The sequence below is a fragment of the Camelina sativa genome, chromosome 14 (assembly GCF_000633955.1).
Source record: "Camelina sativa cultivar DH55 chromosome 14, Cs, whole genome shotgun sequence".
NCBI classification, from domain to species: domain Eukaryota; kingdom Viridiplantae; phylum Streptophyta; class Magnoliopsida; order Brassicales; family Brassicaceae; genus Camelina; species Camelina sativa.
Genome location: NC_025698.1, coordinates 30,807,086 through 30,829,241, shown reverse-complemented (window position 1 = coordinate 30,829,241; position 22,156 = coordinate 30,807,086). Strand labels below are relative to the sequence as shown.

General features: G+C 45.4%; 1 long non-coding RNA gene across 1 annotated transcript; it reads left to right on the top strand.

Moving 5' to 3' along the window:
* LOC104742982 lies at positions 3,291-7,847 on the top strand. Its single transcript, XR_760591.1, has 6 exons — positions 3,291-3,319; positions 3,425-3,611; positions 3,728-5,727; positions 5,803-5,988; positions 6,068-6,609; positions 6,702-7,847. It is a non-coding gene; the product is annotated as an uncharacterized LOC104742982 (long non-coding RNA).

The window sequence follows — 22,156 nt, the reverse complement described above, 5'->3', positions numbered from 1 at the left end:
ATGCCATATGATTGAGTTGTCTATCGCTTCTAAAGAATGGAAACCGATCCATATGTCCCGTGGAGGACCAGCTTTGTCTCACATATGTTTTGCTGACGACCTTATTCTCTTTGCGGAGGCGTCCCTGGCTCAGGTGCGAGTGATAAGAAAGGTCTTGGAGAGGTTTTGTTCTGCGTCTGGACAGAAGGTTAGTTTGGAGAAGTCTAAAATTTATTTTTCAGACAATGTTCATCGAGACCTGGTTCACCGTATTAGCGAGGAGTGGGATAAAAGCTACTAAAGAGCTTGGGAAGTACTTAGGGATGCTAATACTTCATAAACGTATTAATAAAGAGACGTTTAGTGATGTTGTGGAAAGAGTATCGTCCCGATTATCATGCTGGAGAAGTCGCTTTCTTAGCATGGCAGGAAGAATTACCCTCACCAAGGCAGTGCTATCATCGATTCCTGTCCACTCCATGAGCACGATCTTGTTGCCAGCAAGTACTCTCGCAAAATTAGATAGTCTTTCACGATCTTTTTTGTGGGGAAGTACAATTGAAAAACGGAGAATTCACTTGCTCTCTTGGGATCGGGTTTGTCTCCCTAAATTGGACAGAGGGCTGGGGATCAGGCAGTCAAAGAATATGAATAAAGCTCTACTTGCAAAGATAGGGTGGAGAATATTACATGACACGAAAAGTTTATGGGCACAAGTGTTGCGAAGTAAGTACCGGGTTGGTGACATCCATGACCCGTCCTGGCTGGTGGTAAAGAGCAACTGGTCCTCTACCTGGAGAAGTGTGGGCGTTGGGTTGCGTGAGGGTGTGATCCCAGGGTTGAGTTGGGTGATTGGGGATGGTCGAATGATCAAGTTTTGGGAGGATAAGTGGTTGTTAGGGACACCTTATGTGAACTGGTTTCGAATGGTTTGCCGGATGGGTATGGATCTGTTACAGTACGTGATGTTTGGGTGAATGGTGCAGGATGGAACTGGGTTTATGTGGATCAGTTTGTGCCAGAAGATATAAAGATGAGAATGACAGCAGTGGTCTTAGATGATGTCATAGGTGCTAAGGATAGAATGTCATGGGGACCGAGTGCAAATGGCAACTTTACAGTAAAATCCGCATATTGGATCCTTACTAGGAATGAGGCACCCCGACCGCAGATGGAGACTTTCTTCACTCGTGTGTGGACAGTGGTAGCTCCTGAGAGAGTTCGAGTGTTTCTTTGGTTGGTCGCACATCAAGTAGTCCTGACCAATGTGGAGAGGTGTAGGCGCCATATAAGCGAGACAAGGTTATGTTCGGTTTGTCGTGGTAGTGAGGGGTCTTTGTTACACATCCTCCGTGATTGTCCAGTAATGATGGGGGTTTGGTCTAGATTGGTGCCCCCGGGAAGGTTTCAGCGGTTTAGTTCTCAATCAATTCTTGAATGGTTGTATGATAACTTAAGCCAGACTACAGGGCCTGCTGTCTGCTCATGGTCGACGATGTTTGCATTAAGTATTTGGTGGGGATGGAAGTGGCGCTGTGCTACAATTTTTGACACGCCAGGGGGTGCCGGGACAAAGTGACATTTTTAACAGACTTGGGTCATGAGGTTACTCGAGCACATGTAGCGTTGTTGGGCAATCAGAATCCAGTTGGGAGGGAAGAGAGATTGATTAAGTAGATACCACCTGGGGAGGGTTGGGTAAAGCTGAATACGGATGGTGCGTCTCGTGGGAACCCGGGGTTAGCTGCGGCAGGCGGGGTTGTACGGGATAAAGATGGGACTTGGTGTGTGGGTTTCTCCTTGAACATCGGAATCTGCTCAGCACCACTAGCAGAGCTATGGGGGGCGTATTATGGGTTGTATGTGGCTTGGGAGAGACGGTGTTTGAGGGTGGAACTGGAGATAGACTCCAAGATAGTGGTGGGCTTTTTAACAACAGGAATTAATGATTCACATCCCCTGTCCTTCCTAGTACGTTTGTGCTATGGCTTGCTGTCGCGTGACTGGATAGTCCGCGTTTCTCATGTGTATAGGGAAGCGAACCGTTTGACGGATGGTTTGGCTAACTATGCGTTCACATTATCTTCGGGCTTTCATTTGTTTGAGTCCCCAGTTGATGTGGTTTCTTCTGTGCTTTTTGATGATGCTCGCGGGACTGCGTTCCCATGTTTGTTGCGAGTATAAATTGTTTGTTTTCTTTCTTAGTCTAATAAATTCAGGGGGATAACCCCTTTTTCCGACCCAAAAAAAAAAATGTGGGAAACATGGAAGTTAGTAGGGAAACCGAAGTTTATGACACTATCACTATGGTGGTTTTAAAATCATCGTATTCTACTTTTGTCTATTGAATATGCATAGGTTTTGCAAATCCTTGTCTTTGACTTTGTGTTGATGAATTCAAAACAGAGACTACCATTCAATAAAGAAAAAGTAGAATACGATATGAGAATTTGTTCACCTCGCGGAAACCATCTCTTACACAAAACATGAAACACCCACAAAGGTTCAAATTAACCTTTTTACGTTTTAAGATGATGTTTTCACCTTCTCTTTAGCCCTCGTTTGAAAACGAAAAGACTTGGAAATGTATCGTACGTTATAACTATGTAACTTGGTGAACGAAAAAAAGAATACTATGTATGTATTTTACAAATAGGCCCTAATACAAAAAATAGAAATACAAACATACTAAATCATAAACGCTTTTTTGTTTGTCTGTGAACCGTAAAATAAAAAGAAGATCCTGACTGACAATTTTTTTTTTTTTTTTTTACAGTAAACATGGGTGAAGGGAAGGAACTTTCGGAGATAAAACGAATAACAAGTTGTCAAAAGTCTTTACATCAAAAGTCTTTTCTTCCCTACAAAAACAATTTGTGCATATTCACATGTCTCTATCTTGATAATTAAGTGGATATTCCCAAACTTATCATCGATCTGCCTGGAGGAAAGAGCGACGGAAAATGACAAACATCAACGAAACAGTGGCCGACGGTAAATTTCGGATGAATTGTAATTGGACCATCATCATAATAATCTTATCATGTTTTGATTGGTACATATATAAGTCAATAAGTCAATGTATACAAGTCAATAAAACTAATTTCATAATAATGATAATAAATTTTAAGACAACATATATAAAAGGAGACGATTGACACATACCAAAAAAAAACCGTTGTTGTGAACCAAAAAAGAGAGTAAACAAACCTCCGATCGACGACGATGCACACGTGTCTGCTACTCACCGTCTGGTTCCTCTTGCGTATCTCCGGTTCGGTTCACCTAGTTCGAGCTCAAACCCGAACCGGAGCCACTCCCACTACTCATCCGGACGAAGGTGATATATATGCTACGTACTTTGAAATCATTAAATTACAACTTTTTTGGTTTAAAATAAATATAAAAAAGACTGACGGTTTGTTGTGGGATAAACTGCAAACAGCGCGAACTTTGAACTCCATCTTCGCGACTTGGAAGATCCAGGCTCCGAAGGAATGGAACATCAGCGGCGAACTTTGCTCCGGCACCGCAATCGAGGATAGTATCACCATCGACGACGAAAACTACAACCCTTTTATCAAATGCGACTACAATTTCGACAGCTCCACAGTCTGCCGCATCACAGCCCTGTACGTACAGTTTACATATCTTTCTCTTTATTTATTATTATTTTTTTGTTAATCTTTGTGCATTTACCCACTGGATCGATGTTGCCATATTAATTGTTGTTTCACTGCTTTCACAGCAAGGTTTCTGAGAAAGATGTTAGAGGACCTATACCTTCACAGCTTTGGACTTTGATACACCTCAAAAATCTGTATATTGACATACACTTTAGCGTTTTCTTGAATTCTTATCATCGTCAAAAAAAAATAATAATAATGCATTTTTCTTTGAGGAACCTGGGTCGAAATTATCTCACAGGCTCCATTTCTCCTGCAATTGGAAACTTGACTCAAATGGAATGGATGTAATTATATAAGGCTCCATTTCTTCTCTTCTTCTTCCTTAGCTTTTATTAATCTCTCTTTCTTGTCTCTCACGCTCCAACTGTTCTCTCAACTACTGTAGGACTTTTGGGATCAATGCCTTGTTGTTGATGCTAGGATCGGTCACAATTAGAATGTTTAGTTAGGCAAAATGGGGGTCGAAAAGCTCTTTATTAATCGGTGTCGGGGCACAAAAAGGACAGACTACAAAGTGAACAAGACGAGCTAAGATAGTGAAAGGTAAGATGAAGGACGAGCTGCAAGCTCGTCGATTCAAGGTTTCGAGTGAAGGACGAGCTGCGAGCTCATCGATTCAAGGTTTTTGAGTGAAGGGATTAATACTTATGACTCTTCTCTCTTCCTAATTTCTGCCCACCCCATTTACGGACATTGTACGTCCGTATTTATGGCGAACTGTGTCGGTTCGTCCTCTTGAGAAGACCAAAATACCCTCTTTCCTTGGAGGTTTATTTGGGCCTTTAATGGGCCGAGCTCTTTGGTAAGGAGTATGGATCTACCCCTAACAGTATTCCCCCCTCACCCTCAGTTCGTAGTCTTTAGGTGGAGAACTGTCTGAAGAAGTCGTCTTCTTCTTGGTGGTTCGGCGTTGGAGTTTAACTCGTCCGTGGGTTCTTTAGATCTTGAACCGGTTATTGGGGCGATAACCTCGGATGAGATCTGAGGAAGAAACGAAAGGTCGCGCGTGGGATTTTTTGGTTTTCGACGCTGGAGGTCGAATCGCTGCGAGCGGTTTCCCAGAGCGTGAAATCCGAAAGTCGTACTATCACCAAACGTGTACTGTAATGATTACGCTTTGGGGGACTCCCCTCCACTCCTATAAATACTTGCCTTCCCTTTCATTTTCTTCATCTTATCTATGAGTCATCTCCTGCTTCCGAGTCATCAGGTATATTTCTCTCCCCTTTCTTAAGGTCGTTGTTCTCTTTTACTCGTCTTCGATGTCTTCCCTCGGATCTGTCTCCTCCGATTCCTCTGCCGCAAGTCATATCAGGCAAGCGACCTCTTCAGATTCTGATGACGTTAATAGATCGAATAGCGGTGGTCGGAGATCGTCGACGAGTTCTCTCTCCGACACATCTTCCGACTCTACCTCGCTCGTTGATCTTCAACGTCAAGCTTTTTCTCATGCGACGACTACGAGTTTGTCTCGCCTTCCTTGTGCGATCCCCTCTCTAATTGACGAGAACTTAGACGATTCGACCGTTCCCGAGGATCATATCGTCGTTCGTGGTTTGTTGCCGGTTATTACTCACGGCTCTAGGAGGCATATTATCTCTTATGCATCCTCTTCCGCCCATCATTATTCCGGATGAGAAACAGCGTCCCTGGGATGTTCCAGACGGTTATTTCTGTCTCTCGGAGAAGCTTTTCACCGAGTGCGTGATCACCTTTCCCCTCCCTACCTTTTTGATGTCGTACTTAGCGAATCGCGAGATGGCGATATCCCAGTTCGCAATGGTGACCTTCCGGAATATAGTCGGTATCTCTATCTTGGTCGAGGTACTGGGGATCAATCTTTCGGTGGAACACTTCGAGGAGCTTACTCGGTTTATTCCCACGAATAAGCAAAAATCGTCGGGTATCTATTACGTTGGTTCGAGGAGGCCGATACTCGTCGAGGGGACAAAGGGAAAGACTTACAACTGGGCCGGCTCGTACTTCATCATGAAGAAAGTTCCGGGGGTCGTCGAAGACCCTTCAATTCCCTTACACTCTGGCTGGAATCTTTCACCCGGTATCCGACCTGTTCTGTAGCTCCCTTGTCTTCGGTTTCTTTAGTTTGGTACTTAACCTTTCTTTCTTTTTGCAGTTTCTGTGCCGAGGTGTCTACTTCCATACCCTCCTGCTTTTCGTGCCGAGATAGATAAGATCAGGTCGGTTGGTCCTTACGTTTGGCCGGGGTCGAGTCAGGAGACTAGGAAGATATCAGCGAGGGGCACTTCGTTGTCCAACGCAAAAGTTTCAAAACCTAGAGTGAAAAATTCAGTGCCGACGAGTAAGTATTTGATCGAGCTATGAGTGGCCGATCTCTTTTTTTTTTTCTTTTTTCTTTTGACGATCTGCATGACTAACAGGGATGGGACGTTTAAACTTGGAAGTTCTCGACGTTTCTGCTCGTCTGCGATGACCTGCCGGGGCATCGTCCACTCCGCCTTCCGTCCCTCAACCTCTGCACGAGCGCTCTGATGATCCATTGCCCGAACCTTTGGCAGGGAATAAGGCTGGTTCGTCGCAGGACGCCCGTCTTGCCAAGGCACGCGCGGGGAAGAAAGCCGTAGTCCCGTCTCCGTTGTCGAAACATTAGGTTGAACCAATTGAAACTGAGAAAGGACGGGAAATTTCTGGTCGTCCAGATGCGGTGGAACGGGCTGGAGCGAGTACTCAGAAAAGGATGGGTGTGACAAGGTCGTCTGCTCCAGAGTCGGCGAAGAGGCAGAAACAGGGAGGCTACGAGTGGGATTTCTGCTACTCCACCGCAACTCGTGCTTTCCCAACCAACTCCGCCTCCTGTACCGAGCTATTTCGCAAAATTCACTTTGGTACTGGGAGTCTTATGCCGGTTGATCGACTGAAGGAGAAGGACTCGGTCATTGACGTTCCGAGGACGTTCTTTGAGGTTTGCTTATTTGTTCCTTGGTTATCAGGTTATCATACGACCTCAGCTGTTTGGTCATTTGATCCCCCTCCCTCTTTTTTTTTGTTTGGCAGCTTATTGCAACAATGAATTGGGAGGTTTCTCGTTATAAGCGCGACATCCGCGAGCTGGAGGCTGCGACTAAGCGTCCCGATTCTTCTGCTGACAAAGTTAATTGGCTCACAGAGCAACTGGCAGCGGTCCTAAGCTCGAATCAAAAGCTGAAGGAATAGGCTATGAATTTTGAGCGCAGTTACAGCGTGCTGGCAGCCGAGAGGGATGATCTTTGCACCAAACTTGAGATCCCTGAGTCGTCGCACGAAGAGCTGAAGGTAGCGCTGGAGTCGGAGACTTAACAATTGCGGGATCGGCTAGACGAGTACGGCAACTACATGAAGATTGCTGCCTATCACCATCTTGTCGGTCGTGCTCAGAGGCTCCTGTCGAAACATAAGAGTTACGCGGATGCGTACGAGGGTTCTCGTTTGAAGTTTCTAGAGTTCAACTAGGCCGTCGGGAATAAGCATATGCTGGAGGCACTCGTCGCTGATGGTCAGATTGCTCTTCTCACTGATGGGGTTATGGAGAGGGTTAATAACATGGTCACTCAGCTTAAGGAAGAAGTTGAGCAGTTCTTCATTCCAGATATCAGGGAAAATGACTTCAATATGTCGTCGTGTTTTGCTTCACCCTTCCCAGAAGTAGAATGGGTTAGGGCACCGGGCTACGAAGAAGGTCGGCACGAGTGCGAAGAAGAAGAGCAGTCGACTGAGCCACAAGCGTCTACCTTGGCGATGGGAGCTCCAGCGAGTGAACGAGTGGACGTGCAGGAAGTTGGCGACCAGGAGGAGAACGTGGTGGTTGTTGCTAATCCAGAGCAGGCGGGTGAGGAGCAGACCGAGCAAGTCGCTGCCCAGGAGCAAGGAGACTCTCCGGTTGCCGGTTTGATGTGAGAAGATCGTAGCCGTGTTGGGGGTCGGCTCCCTAGATCACTGAATTGTTGTGAATCATGAACTGCCGTGTTCTGGGGTCGGCTCCCTTCCTTTTAATTTATGTATGTCGTCGTTGTTTTTTTTTTTTTGGGGGTCGGCGCCCCTTTTTGAACCCTTGGGATTCCCCCGTCCTTGTTGTGTTTTTTGACTCTCTTAATTGATGATGGTTGTTAGTCAATGCTTTTGGCCTATGAAACGCACTGGTCATTTAATGGATGCATTTTTCGAGACTTAATTTATTTCTCCCCTCGGGAAACGCACTTTGCAATCTATAAATTGCCCATCTGATCTCCACCTCCTTTTATTTTCCTCTGTTTGTTTCGAGAGAGCACGTTGCGATGCCTGTAACAACGAGGTCGGCGTGGCTGAGGAGGGCACGGGAACGGCTCGCTGTTCGACCTGATGACGTGATTCGTTCGGAGCTAGAGTACTACCATGCTCGGATTCAGCGGCTGCGGGATTATATCATGGCAATGCGTCGACAGTTCGAGCGTCGTTTCCAATTTTTCCGTGTAGATGGGACTGTGGAGCATCTCGAACTTTTAATCAACGACGGGCTGTTCGTCCCTAAATGGAGATGGGATCGACTGCTCGAGGAGCGTTCTCGCTGCTAGGCGTTATTGGCCGAGGCGGGGGTTCCCGATCTTGAAAAGGACGACCTTGGACCTATTGGTAGGAGGCCGTACGAAGACCATGTGGAACTCGACGCGTGTCGAACTCGGGTCGACGTTTTGCAGCGATACATTAATCAGCTTGAAAGTACAGATCATTACTTCTGCGAGAGTAGTCGTGTTGAGGGGGCTTGCTCCTACCTCGAGAGGATGGTCTCCAGGGGTACTATCGTACAAATGGACAAGCAAAAAGAATTGAAGGATTCGTGCCGTTTCTTGCAGATGACCATCGGTGGACTGGAGTTTGACGAACCCTCGAACGCTGACCTGGGGATTGAGTAGTGGAGCCTTGTGCGGAGTTCTTGATAGTAGTGATTTTAATCTCTCTTTACTCCCCCCTCTCTTTTTTGTTTTTAGTTTGTGCCGTATTGGGGTCGGCTCCCGTTTTAAACCTAGCCGGGTTAGGGATCGGCTCCCCCTCCTTTTTTTATGTTTTAAACCAGCTTTTATATTTATGTTTTTGTTGTTACTTTGGTGCAACGCGCGATGGTCGGCTTACAACTTGACTCGACGCGATCTCTCTTTTCTCTTCTCTTTTTTTTATTGATCAAGTGCGACTCGTGAGGATCGGCTTACCCCTGATTTGCGAGTTGGGACTCGGCTTAAGTGAAACTCTGGACGTCGAGTCATTAATGACTCGGCGAATTGTCCATTTAAATCGGGTGCGATTCGCGGATCGGCTTATCCCTGATTCGCGAGTTGCGACTCGGCTTAAGTGAAACGCTGGATGTCAAGTCATTAATGACTCGGCAAATTGTCCTTTTAATTCGGGTGCGATTCGCGGACCGGCTTACCCTTAATTCGCGAGTTGCGACTCGGCTTAATTAAAATGTCAAAAAATCGTCGACGGGTCGTTACCGACATAAATTGCTGACAAGCATAAGAAAGTTATATTATTGGCAGTTGTGTCTCGTAAACGAGACTGCCTACGTACCCCCCGATCAGGAGGGATCAAGCCGCTCGTAGTTCACATTACATATTAATTAAAACTGTAGAGGACGGGCTAGGTGCGGTCGACTGTCGCCCCTCTTTGTTTTTTTTATAGTAATAGTAGCGCTTTAGATGCATGGCGTTCCAAGAGCGGGGTACTGGCTCTCCGCTCATTGTTAGGAGCTCGTAAACTCCAGGGTGGACGACTTTGGATACTTGATATGGACCTTCCCAATTAGCTCCCATTTTTCCGGCGTTGGGCTCGGCAGTGTTTTCGAAGACCTTTCGTAAGACAAGATCTCCCTCGTCGAAGTGCCGATTGTGGACTTTCTTGTTGTAGTACTTGGCCGCGGCGAGTTTGTAGTTCTGAATTCGTAGAAGCGCCTTGTCGCATTCTTCCTCCAGCTCGTCTAGCCTATCCAGGATCATCTGGCTGTTGAGTGCTGTATCTTGGACGAGCATTGTTCGACGAAGGTTTGTGCTGCCGACCTCAGCTGGTGCCATTGCTTCCATTCCATAGGCTAGGGAGAACGGGGTTTGGTTCGTAGCTTGTCGTGGTGTTGTACGATAGGACCAAAGCACCCCGTCGAGTTCGTCGGCCCTTGCACCCTTCTTGGCGTCCATCCTCTTTTTTAGGCCGTCGAGTATGGTTTTGTTCGTCGCTTCTGCTTGCCCATTTTCTTGCGGGTATCTCGGCGTTGATTTCCTTAATTTGATTCTCCACTTTGCACAGAAGTCTTTTAATTGCAAGGAAATGAATTGCGAGACGTTATTGGTGACTATTTCATAAGGTAGGCCATGGCGGCATATGATATATTTCCATACGAAAAACTGGAAGTCTTTGGCTCTAATGTTGGCGTAGGACTCGGCTTCGACCCACTTAGTAAAGTAGTCGGTGAGGACGAGAATATAACGTTTCTGTCTCGACGCGGGTAGCGGGCCGATAATGTCCGTTGCCCAGCGCATGAATGGGTATGGAGCTATGCCGGCTCGTAGAAGTTCGGTCGGTTGATGGATAATGGGCGCGTGACGTTGACACTTCTCGCATTTGGCCACGAATCTTTCGCAGTCAGAGATCATTGTTGGCCAGTAATGTCCGTGCTTCTTGATTCGTGGTGCTAAGGCTCATCCACCTGAATGGTTGCCTCCGGCCCCTTCGTGGGTTTCCATCATGACCCGCTCCGTATCGTTGCCGTGCAGACACAACAGCAAGTGCTCCTTCATCAGAGAGTAATGGGAAGCTTTTGTTTTTAATCGTCGCTTAGCCCACTTATCCGTTGGGACATTGCCGTCAGCGAGGTATGAGCGAATCTCGACTCGCCAGTCTGTCTCGTCGTTGGGCGAAGGAGGCTCGAACTGTCGTCGCGAGGTTGCGGCTTTCCAAGTAGTCCTGATTTTGTTTGGCTGATGAAGGGCGAGGCAGGCTTCTGTATGAGTTCCTTTGATGCTAGGCGCATCGATACTCTCCACTGGGATAATTCGGCGTAGGTCTGGGTCTGATGTTGATGCGAGTGCTGCAAGAGCGTCGGCCAGAGCGTTGTCTCCTATGGGTATTTTGACGAGTTTGAACTCGTCGAATTGTTTGGACAATATCCTTACAACGTCGAGGTAGGCAGCCATTGGCTCGCTTTTAGCTTCGTATTCACCGCTAAACTTGTTGGCGACGGGTTGAGAGTCGCAGAAAGCTCGAATGCGCTTGATTTGCATTCCGCTGGCGATTTTGAGCCCGACGATGAGAGCCTCGTATTCGGCAACTTATTGGTTGCCTAGAAACGGAGACGAAAGGACTGTTCCAGGATTTCCCCAGTTGGGGACGTTAGTCGAATTCCTACTCCGGAGCCTAGATGAGAGGATGCTCCGTCGACGTGCAGGGTCCACTGCCCGTATGCTGGATTGGTATGTGCAGGGTCAGTTCCTTCCAATGGTAGTTGGATTAGGAAGTCGGCCAACACTTGGGACTTAGCTGCTGGGCAGGTGCGGAATTCGTTACCATACTCGCTGAGTTTGATCGCCCCCTTGGTTAATCTTCCAGACTGGCTCAGACTATGCAGGATAGACCGTAAAGGTTGGTTGGACAGGACGACAATGGTGTGTGATTGGAAGTACGGTCGGAGTTTTCTTGCCGCGGTGACGACTGCTAGGGCGACCATCTCGACCGTCGGGTAGCGAGTCTCGGCGTCGTCAAGTGATTTGCTTATATAGAAGATAGTTCATTGTTCTCCGCGGTCGTCTTTGACGAGTACTCCGCTAATGGCTGATGCTGAGACCGCGATGTATAGGAGTAAGACCTCGCCGAGTTCCGGTTTGGCGAGTATCGGGGGTGTTGACAAGTAACTTTTCAATTTGTTGAACGCGTCGTGGAAAGCTTCGTTCCACTCGAACTTTCCTTTGGCCTTGAGGAGATTGTAAAACGGGAGACACTTGTCCGTCGACCTGGATATAAAGCGGTTTAGAGCGGCGATGCGTCTAGTCAGCCGCTGTACTTCCCTTGCATTTCTTGGTGTCGGTAGGTCTATGATCGCCTTGATTTTTTTTCGGATTTGCCTCAATTCCTCGCCGAGTTACTAGGTATCCGAGAAATTCTCCTGACTTGACTGCGAAGGTGCATTTTGCCGGGTTTAACTTCATTCCGTACTTGTTCAAGGTGTCGAAGCATTGTCGGAGATGGGTTATGTGATCCCTGGCACGTTGCGACTTGACGAGCATGTCGTCTATGTATACCTCCATGGTTCTACCGAGTTGCTCGGTGAACATCTTGTTGACCAGCCGCTGGTAAGTTGCTCCTGCGATCTTTAAGCCGAAGGGCATAACCTTATAGCAATAGGTTCCCCTGTCAGTGATAAACGACGTTTTTTCTCGGTCATCCTTGTGCATCAGGATTTGGTTATACCTCGAAAAGGCGTCCATGAAAGTTAGCAGTTCGTTGCCCGCAGTTGCTTCAACGAGTTAATCGATCTGTGGTAATGGAAAGCTGTCGTTTGGGCAGGCTTTGTTTAGGTCGGTAAAGTCCACGCAAACTCGCCACTTTCCGTTTTTCTTTTTGACGACCACCGGGTTGGCTAGCCATTCTGGATATTTTACTTCTGTTATGGATCCGGCACCGAGGAGCTTATCTACTTCGTCGTTTACCGCTTGTGACCTCTCTGGTCCTAGCCTGCGTCGTTTCTGCTTGATCGGTTTGTGCGTTAGGTCGACGTTGAGCTCGTGAGTCATAATAGTTGGGTCGATTCCCTTCATATCGGCCATTTTCCATGCGAACGTTGCAATGTTGGTTTTGAGGAAAAGGATCAGTTTGTCTCGCATGGCCGAAGTTATCTCCGTCCCGAAATTAACGCAGTGCTTTGTACCGGTTTCAGCGAGGTTTATTTCTTCTGTTGCAGCGATGCCCTGTTGGATCAGAGTCGGCTTTCCATCGGTCGGTGACGGGCTATCATCGCCGACCTGTTGCTTTGATTGCCATAATTTTTTTCGCCGTGCGCATCTTGTGTTCAATCAGAAAGCACGCCCTTGCGCTCTGTTGGTTACCATGCAGTGTATATACGCCCTTTGGGGTTGGGAACTTGACGCACTGATGGTACGTCGATGGAACTGCGCGCATCTTGTGGAACCACGGGGTTCCCAGGATTACGTTATAGATGGTGGGCTTATCAATGACGGCAAACCGAAAATACCGAGCTGTCCCCCCAACAAAGATCGGCATGCTTATGTTGCCGATTGTCATAAGGGAATCCCCATCGAATCCTGTCAACGAGTGGCACTCCGGTATGATGTCGCTTTCACTTACTTCCATTTGAGCCAAGACGTTTCTGATGATGACGTTCACCGAGCTGCCGGTGTCGATCAGGATTCTTGTGACTTGGCTTTCGCTTATGAGGAGCTCGACAACCAGTGGGTCGTTGTGCAGCAGATCTAACCCTTCTAGATCGCTATTGTCGAAGGTTATCAACATATTCGGGGAATCAACTCTTGATGGCCAAGACTTGTTCATCTCGGCTTTCTTGGTGTAATCCCTAATTGACCTAACCGAGTCGTTGCATCCGGCTAACCCACCCATAATCATATTTATCCATCGCCTGGGTTGTGGTGGGTTTTGATCGAGCTTTCGATTGGTGCGAGGTCGCTTCTCGTGGATGACGTCGTCTGGTATCCCTAGTTCGTCCTCACTTTGGTCGTCAAGAATCTTGGAATCTTTGCTTTCGAACTTCTGGGTAGCAATTTCTCCTCGCTTAGGATTGTTTCTCCCGGGCCGGGGCGTCTTGTTTCTGCCAGAGTCCATGACTATTGCGCCCTTTTTATATTGTTCCATCAAGATCATTTGGAGATAGCGGCACTCCTCGGTCGCGTGAGTGGAGCTTTGGTGGTAATCGCAGTTCTTGGTCGTACTGCTTTCCCCTCCTTCTCTTCTGACGTAAACGTTCCATGGTTGTTTCTGTTTGACGTCGTCGCCGATCGCGAAGGTTCAGCAGGTCCGATCTTTATTCCGAGTGAAATGTTGCCGAGGCTCAGTGTGTTCGACTTTTGGAGCTACGATCGTTGGCTCCTTAGTCGCGGCTGTTTTCGTCGCTGCGTGCTTCTTAGCGTTGACAACCTTTTCCTCTTTGAGCTCAATATGCTTCGCTGCTCGGAGCAATGCGTCGGCTATGGTTTCTACGTGTGTCAAGGATAGTGCTTCCTTAAAACGGGACTCGTACCATAGGGCATTTCGGAACGTGATGATTGCCGCGGCATACGGGATCGAAACGTTGTTGATGACCTCTTTGAACCGTCCTATGAAAGACCGAAGCGATTCCTGACGTTCCTGTGTCATGGCATAAAGGTTGGCGTGAAAGTTCTTGTTTTCCATCAAAACCGAGAACTGCTTCAGAAATTCGGTTATTAGGTCCTTTATGCTATCAGTTGACCCAGACGGGAGCCGCGAAAACCAACTGAGGGCGGTGCCAGTTAGGTGCTCGGCAAAGTTCTGACATGCTCCGGTGTCGTACTCTTCCGGGCTAAATTGCAGAGGGCCGAGGGATACCCCAAAAGTGCGCAAAAAGTCTCGCGGGTTGGCGGTACCATCATAATAGCCGTACCGGCGTCGTCGCCAGCCTTTTGGAGAATGGTGTTCATTGTGTCGCTTCCAGCATGAGGTCTACCTCTGGTGCTTTGCTCGTTGCTCTTTGGAACATTGCTTCCATTTCCTGCATTTTATCTTGTTATTAGTTCTTTGATGCTTATTGATTGAACTTGTAATGTAAGACTGAACCAGATTTTGAATTCTCGAAATTGCATCCTAGTCTTGATTGAAGCATGTTTTGAATTGACGTTATTCCCTATCTATCTGAACCTAATCCTGACTTGCAATTATCTTGTTATGCATTGAAGTTGAACTCATGGATACCATATACATACTTAGATTGTATTTCACATTTTTACCACCCTTGTTAATCCAAGTAGCTGATTCCCATTTTTGGAACAGTTCCCCGCACCTTTAACCAACCGTTCTTTCAAGCCAATTGTATTTTTTGAGTGTTAGGCCTTCTCCGAGTTGAGCTTGTTAGAAAGTGTTAGGTTATAACCGACAAGAGTAGGATCCTGTGTAGTTCTAGTTCGCGTTATCCGGACTAGTAGGACTAGGTGAGAACTCGATTTTAGGTATTGGGTATGGATTTGTGCAGAAAAGTAAAGGGTAGAAAGTCTTAAGGAGGGGGATGTGTTTTCAAAGTTTACAAGTCTAGTAAAAGATTTGAGTTGAGCAAAGTAAAAAGAGTAATTGGTTCTGGGAATGAAATAAAAGATTAGACAAAGAAAAAAAAGTAAAAATGCTTAAGATGTCTAGAGTCCTTAGAAGAAAAGAAAAGGAACCATAGTGATAATAAAGATTTCCCAATACGCTAGAATGAAAAGAAATGAACTCCTCCTAAGACTAAGTGTAAAGCGTTTGAGATCATGTTGCTGACGAAGGGTAGAGATAGGACCAACTTCTGGGTTAGAATGTTAGGGCTGAGTTTTCTTGTGGACCTTTGGGTAGACAGGGCACTGCTCTTGTATTTATCAGTTGGTTTCAAACTTTAGCCTTCTCTTAAGCTTAACTCTTTTCATGAGAGAACCTTGTTATGTATTGATGGAACCACTTGAGAAGGAGACCACATTTATCTCTAACCTTTTACCTTAGCCAAATGAGTTTGACGATATTGCATAGCTTGATTCACGGTTCTCTGTTAATAAATGTTAAAGGGAGTGATTGATAGGATTGCATGTGTAGATTAAAGAAATAAAGTTCTTTCACCATGCATCATAGAACTAAAAACAAGGACCTTGATTCGAACTACTCTATTCAGCATGTTCTAGGTTCTGAGACCCCATTTTCACACATCTCTTCCACACTTTGTTCTTGATTGTCCGCTTGAGGTCAAGCAAAGAATAAGTTTGGGGGAGTTGATATGTCTATATTTTGTCTCTGCTTAGCATGTATTTGTCATGCATTTAGCTAGGATAACTAGTTGTTTTGCATCAATTTCTATCCTCTTTTGTACACTTTGCATATTTAGGTAGTTCTTGCATCATCCTTGTATACATTGTACATTTTGGAGTATTTCAGGTATCTAGGAGACGTCAGGAACACATCATCCACGACGCCGTTCGAGACACCGTTCCCGGACCATCCCGCTCGAGCTGCTGCCCGTCGAATCGACCCTTCACCTCGAGCCGCTGCCCGTCAACTCGACCCTCCACCACTCGATCCGTTTTGAGTCCACGTCCTTCGGGTCACTCCACTCGAGCCACCACTCGAGCCACCCGCTCGAGCCAACACCATCACCCACTCGAGCCACCACTCGTTCGCACATGTTAGGAAGACGTTCCGTCTTACATGCTTCAGGAGATTCCCAAACCGAATCTTCACCTTGTTGTTTTAAGTTTTAGGGATTTACATGTTTTTACTATAAATACGTTTTGTTAAGTCTTTGGAGAGACATCTTATTTTTTAGCTCGTTTTAGTTCTTTTTGTTAAGGTTTGACCTAGCAACCAAAAAACGCTCTGAGACTTGTAATCCGGCATCTCCGAGTTTATTCAATTTTTGCACTTGATTTCTTCTACAAAGTTCTTCTTCTCATTTCTATCTATCTACTATGCTTTTTTCAATGTTTTCTGGATTTGTATCTTTGGTGATGATTTCCGGATCTGAGTAGTGTTAAGGTTATTGGGGATGGGATAGACTAGGTGGAGGATCTTAGGATGTAGGGTGTTTAAGCTTTGATTTGTATGATTCCCTTCTGGACTAGTGTTAGAATTACTAGTTTCTCTCTGATCAATTGGAACTAGGTTCGAGACATTTCCACACCCAAAAGGTGTTTGATGAAATGTCTGACCAACTAGTGCCAGCGACTTACGTTCCTAGCCTAAGAGATTAGTTGTCTAGGATGTTTGTTGACGTAAATGAACTTGTATGTCATGTCTGCTCTACCATGTCCCTCTAGTGAGAGCTAGGTATGGAAGTGGTTGAGTCTGAGTAGCTTTTGCCAAGAGATTGGATTAGCTATGTTGTGATGGTCATTGTTTAGGGATAGTTTGCTTGTGGTATGTTAAACACTCTGTAGACTAGGATACTCCACCGACATCAATTACTCCCATCCTTAGGACTTTTATCTTTTTCATTGATATTACATTCCTGAGACTGTGCGTTTGTTCATGCTTAGAATCGTTTTCGGTTTCACTTATTCTTGTTCGCTTATCATCATACATTTTCGTTTCTAGTTCTAGAGCACATTTCCGTTTTGCATTCTGATCATTCTAGGATTGTTAGATAAAAACACTCTCTTTGAATTGGCTTGACTTGTGAATTCTTGATTGCATCTTGATTGCTAGCAACATCCTATTTGGATTGACACCTTAAGTACTACAACTACATAAGGTTAATTGAACCTGCTAGGATAAACACACAAAAATCCTAGTATCATGTACGGTGGAGGGATGAATCTCATAGGTTTGTCATCAGGAACAGCAGGTTCCTTAACAGCTTCAGGTTCGGACTGCTTCGCTGATTTAATCGGGTCTTTGAATGCTTGGAAAAGATCCGTCATCTAAGCTTCGTTTTGACCAAAATCCTCCCCATCTAATTCCGCACTATCCTCAGTGACGTCGGGTACTCCTTGCCTGGGAGGCAATATTTTCCCACTTCTCAGCGTAATGGCATTGGCGAACTCCTTGGGGTTCTGAACAGCCTTCCCTGGGAATTGGCCAGACTTTGGTACAGAAGTAGAAGCGGATTGGCCTTCCATATACCTTCACTTCGAATTCAGAGCTTCGAATTTGATGTTCAGATCATTGTAGGAACATTCCATCCTCTAACTTAGGTCAGCAAACTTCTTAGCAGTATCCATAGAACCGCTAGCTTGACCCTGAAGAAGTTGTTGCATCATTTTCTTCATTTCTTGATCTGGTGCTGGAGTAGAATGAACTGGTTGAGGGCGGAATCCTGGCGGTGGTCCTGATGGAGCATGGTAACCTTTCTGGAATTGTTGTTTGGGAATGAATCCCGGATTGTAAGGCACAAAAGGTTTTTGTTGACCTTGCTGTTGTTGTTGAGGCGGGTACACCTGATCTTGTGGATTAGCAACATTGTTACTTCGGTAAGACAAATTGGGGTTTGCCTTGTATTGGTTGTAACCTTTGTTGTATTCACCCTGATTATGGACATAGCTGATCTCCTCAGTCTGCTCACCCTCCCCATCTGGAACTTGGAAAGGGTCATCCTCAGATACGAAGTGGACGCTCCTCTGCTGGCTTAGCAAGATACGGTCAAGCTTCTCATTGACATTCTTGAGGTCTTTCTTGTACTTCTCCTCAGACCCAGCGTCGCCGCGAACTATGCGGTCATAGTCCTCATTGTAGTTGCCATCAGACTGGGCGAGATACTCAACCAGTTGCCATCCTTCATCAACGCCTTTGTTGAGGAAATTACCGTTAGAAGCGGTGTCAAGCAGCATACGTATCTTTGGTAGTACACCATGGTAGAGAGTGCTCAGCAGTGACTCGTTGCTGAAACCATGGTGTGGACACTGGCTGTGGTAACCTTTGAAACGCTCCCAGGCTTCACATAATGATTATGAGCTTTTCTGAGTAAAGCTAGAAATGTCATTCCTGAGACGTGCTGTTCTAGAGTTATAGAAGAACTTGGCCAAGAATGCTTTCTTGCAACCATCCCATGTGGTGATTGATCCCTTGGGAAGGTTTTTCTCCCATTGATGAGCTTTATCTCCCAGGGAGAATGGGAAAAGGCGCAACTTGTAACCATCTTCACTCATGCCATTGATCTTGGTGAGACTGCACAGAAAGTCGAACTCGTCCAAGTGGTCAAGTGGATCCTCCATAGGCAACCCGTGAAACTTTTTTCCCTGGATCATGGAGATCAGACTGCCTTTGATTTCGAAGTTGTTGTTCTGCACGGCGGGAGGGACGATTCCAGCACGCTGAGTATGAGTGTTCGGTGCAGCTCCAACACCAATGTTTCGCGGTCCCGGATTTGGTCCATTCGGTTGTTCCATAATGACTTGTGCGGGATGATCAGTGAGTTGACGAACTTGTCGTGGTCTCTGTAACCGATTGATGTCGTCGATAACAGGAAGGAGATTCTGATGCCCTCTTGATCTGGTGTGCATGCAAGGTTGCAATCAACATGTTACTGAGATGCAAAACAAACAAGCAGAAAACCAAAACAAGTTAGTACTCAGAATGATAAGTGTAACAGAACTTAATCTTGCAAAACTTGAAATCTTAAATGTAGCAAAACGAATCCCAAATGGCAACAACGCCAAATTGATTCGAAGGACGTGGACTTGAACAGCGACTCGAGGTGGAGGGTCGAGTCGACGGGCAACGGCTCAAGATGGAGGGTCGAGTCGACTGGCAGTAGCTCGAGCGGGATGGTCCGGGAATGGTGTCTCGAACAGCGTCGTGGACGATGTGTTCCTGACGTCTCCTAGATACCTGAAATACTCCGAAATTCACAATATATGCAAAGATGATGCAAGAACAACCTAAATATGCAAAATGTACAAAAAAGGCTAGAAATTGATGCAAAACAACTAGTTATCCTAGCTAAATGCATGACAAATACATGCTAGGCAGAGACAAAATATAGACATATCAGTTTCGGTGGTTGAGGATTTATCTGTTAAAAAAAGGATCCTTCTGGTCGATCAAAGACAACACCATAGCATGCTCTTGGATGTGGAGAAAATTGTTGAAATATCGGTCTATTGCCACAAATTACATCAAATATGAGGTGAGAAGTGGACGAAACACATTTTTCTGGTATGACAACTGGTCACATTTGGGATGTCTCTTGGACATTACAGGACAACGAGGTTGTATAGATATGGGTATACCATTATATACCACCGTAGCAGAAGCTCTCACTTGCCACAAAAGACAAAACCGGGTAGACTATCTCAACCAATTAGAGTCCACTCTTGAGGAGATCCGATCACACGAGCTGTTTGATGCAGAAGATACGGTTCTTTGGAAAGGGAAAGGAGGTCGTTTCTCCACGACCTTTACAACCAAGGAGACATGGGAGAATATACGGATACCTCGGGGGAGAAAAGAGTGGACTAAAGGGGTCTGATTTCCACAAGCTACACCAAAATACTCATTTACTGCTTGGCTAACATCACTAAACAAACTCTCAATAGGTGATCGAATCCAAACATGGTGTGGTAACTCTCCGACATCCTGTGTCCTTTGTTCTGGCCCGATCAAAACACGGGACCACCTTTTCTTCTCCTGCTCATTCTCAACGAAAATATGGACTGGCCTCACACTCAAACTCCTCACCAACAGGTTCTCGACAGTATGGGGTGACAACTTATCTCTCCTCACTAATACGACAATAAACTCTGCTACATTATACCTACTGCGCTACACTTTCCAGGCAACAATCCACACTTTATGGAGGGAACGAAATGGAAGGCGACAAGGTGAATCCCCGACTTCAGCTCCTCTTCTGCTCAAAAGACTCGACCAACACAGAAGGGATAGATTGCTCTCCATCCACCATCACAGCAAAGGAAAATATGCACCTGCACTGGCAACATGGCTAGCATCGAGATACCCCCCTGTTTTGTAACTTTCAAATGACTAATACTTAGCAAAATATTCAAACTTACTTTGAACAATCGCTGATGTAAAACACTTTTTTCGAATAAATTTTACATTTTGTTCAAAAAAAAAAAGAAGTGCCTGCAGAAGAACTTCCCCTGCAATCGAGGCAAAGGAATCTGTTAGTGTGACAAAGATAAATATATATATGTGTGTGTGTTCACAACTTAGTACATATGTTCTAAGGTTTTCTCTACTAATGACTGGTGGTCTAAGATTCTGACTTTTTCATCAACTGCGGGGCCTCACAAATAGAGTATGTTAGCGGAGAAGTATTTGAGAGGGATGATGAGGATCTTGGATCAGCTTATTTTTTCGTGACTGATGTTCAGAGATGGGCAGCCAGTAGTGTAGGACTTTCTGCCCAGAGTAGTAATAATATGTGGGTTGTCAACACTATGGACTCAGAGCTTTTTCAGTCAGCAAGACATTCTTCATCTTCCCTACGATATTATGGGTTGGGGCTTGAAAATGGAGGCGATACAGTAACACTTCAGTTTGCTGAATTAGTAATTGTTGGAAAGCTTTAGGACGACGACCTTTTGAGATTTATGTCCAGGTCTGCCCTACAGTGTTACAAGTTAACTTCTTGGTGTAACTAATAATTTTCTTGCTGAATTCTGAAACCTAGCTTCGTTTTTTCCAGGGAAGACTTGTTGCAAAGGATTTTGATATACGCAGAACAGTTGGTGACTCTACTGTCGGAGCAGTATGGAGAGAATTTAAAGCAAATGTATCAGAAAATTACCTTGAAATCCTTCTTTTATGGGCTGGCAAAAGATCTTTTAGTATTCCTGTTAGAGGTACTTATGGGCCACTGATATTGGCCGTCTGTGCAAATCTAGGTATCACAACAACAACTGGCGAACTTTTCTTTCTTGATCTTTTGCTTGCAGGTTTTGTTTTTTTATATCTGCTAAAGCCTGAGTGTTACATATTGTTGTTCTGATTTTACACCAACAGTAGCTAATAGGCCACCATCAAAGGAAAATCATGGGACTTTTGATCATCTTTCTTACGGGCGTGGTTATCTTCATCATCCGAAAAAACAAAAAGCGTTACACAGATGATGAAGGTTATATGTCATAACAACACAAACAAGCCCTTGATCGAGCTTCAGTATGGATCGCCCTTCAGAATAGTTCATATTGTTTTTTTTGGTTGCATAGCTGCATAGTATGGACGTAAAAACTTACACTTTTACTTTCTCTGAACTTAAAAGTGCCACTCAAGATTTTGATCCCTCAAACAAGCTTGGAGAGGGAGGGTTTGGGTCTGTTTATAAGGTCAACCCCATATCAAAATGAACAAATGTTTTTTGTTATGATTTAACACATTAATTTAACAGGGAGACCTGAATGATGGAAGAGAGATTGCCTTGAAGGTGTTGTTGGTTGGATCCAGACACGGAAAGGTAGCCCTCAGACGGATCCAAATATCTGGGGTTTTTGGAGGTATCCAGATCCGGATCCGTATCCGCCGGATTCACGTTATCACTATCCATATCCGGCACCGAAAATCTGGATATCCGGATCTCGAATATCCGTAAGAAAAACTGCATATCCGCGGATCTCCGGATCTGCTCCAAACTTTTGTCATCTCTTCTTTTCTCGCTTTCTCTGCGTCTTTTTTTTTCACCCTTCTCTCCTTCTCTCTCTTTCGTTGGAATTCATGGCGAGAAAGCAATGATTTCGTTCTACATAGGTGATTCGGCGAACCTCCTGTCGCAGATCTCAGATCTATTCGGAGTTTCTTTCAATCTTATATCAAAAACAATGAAAAAAAAAAAAAAAAAA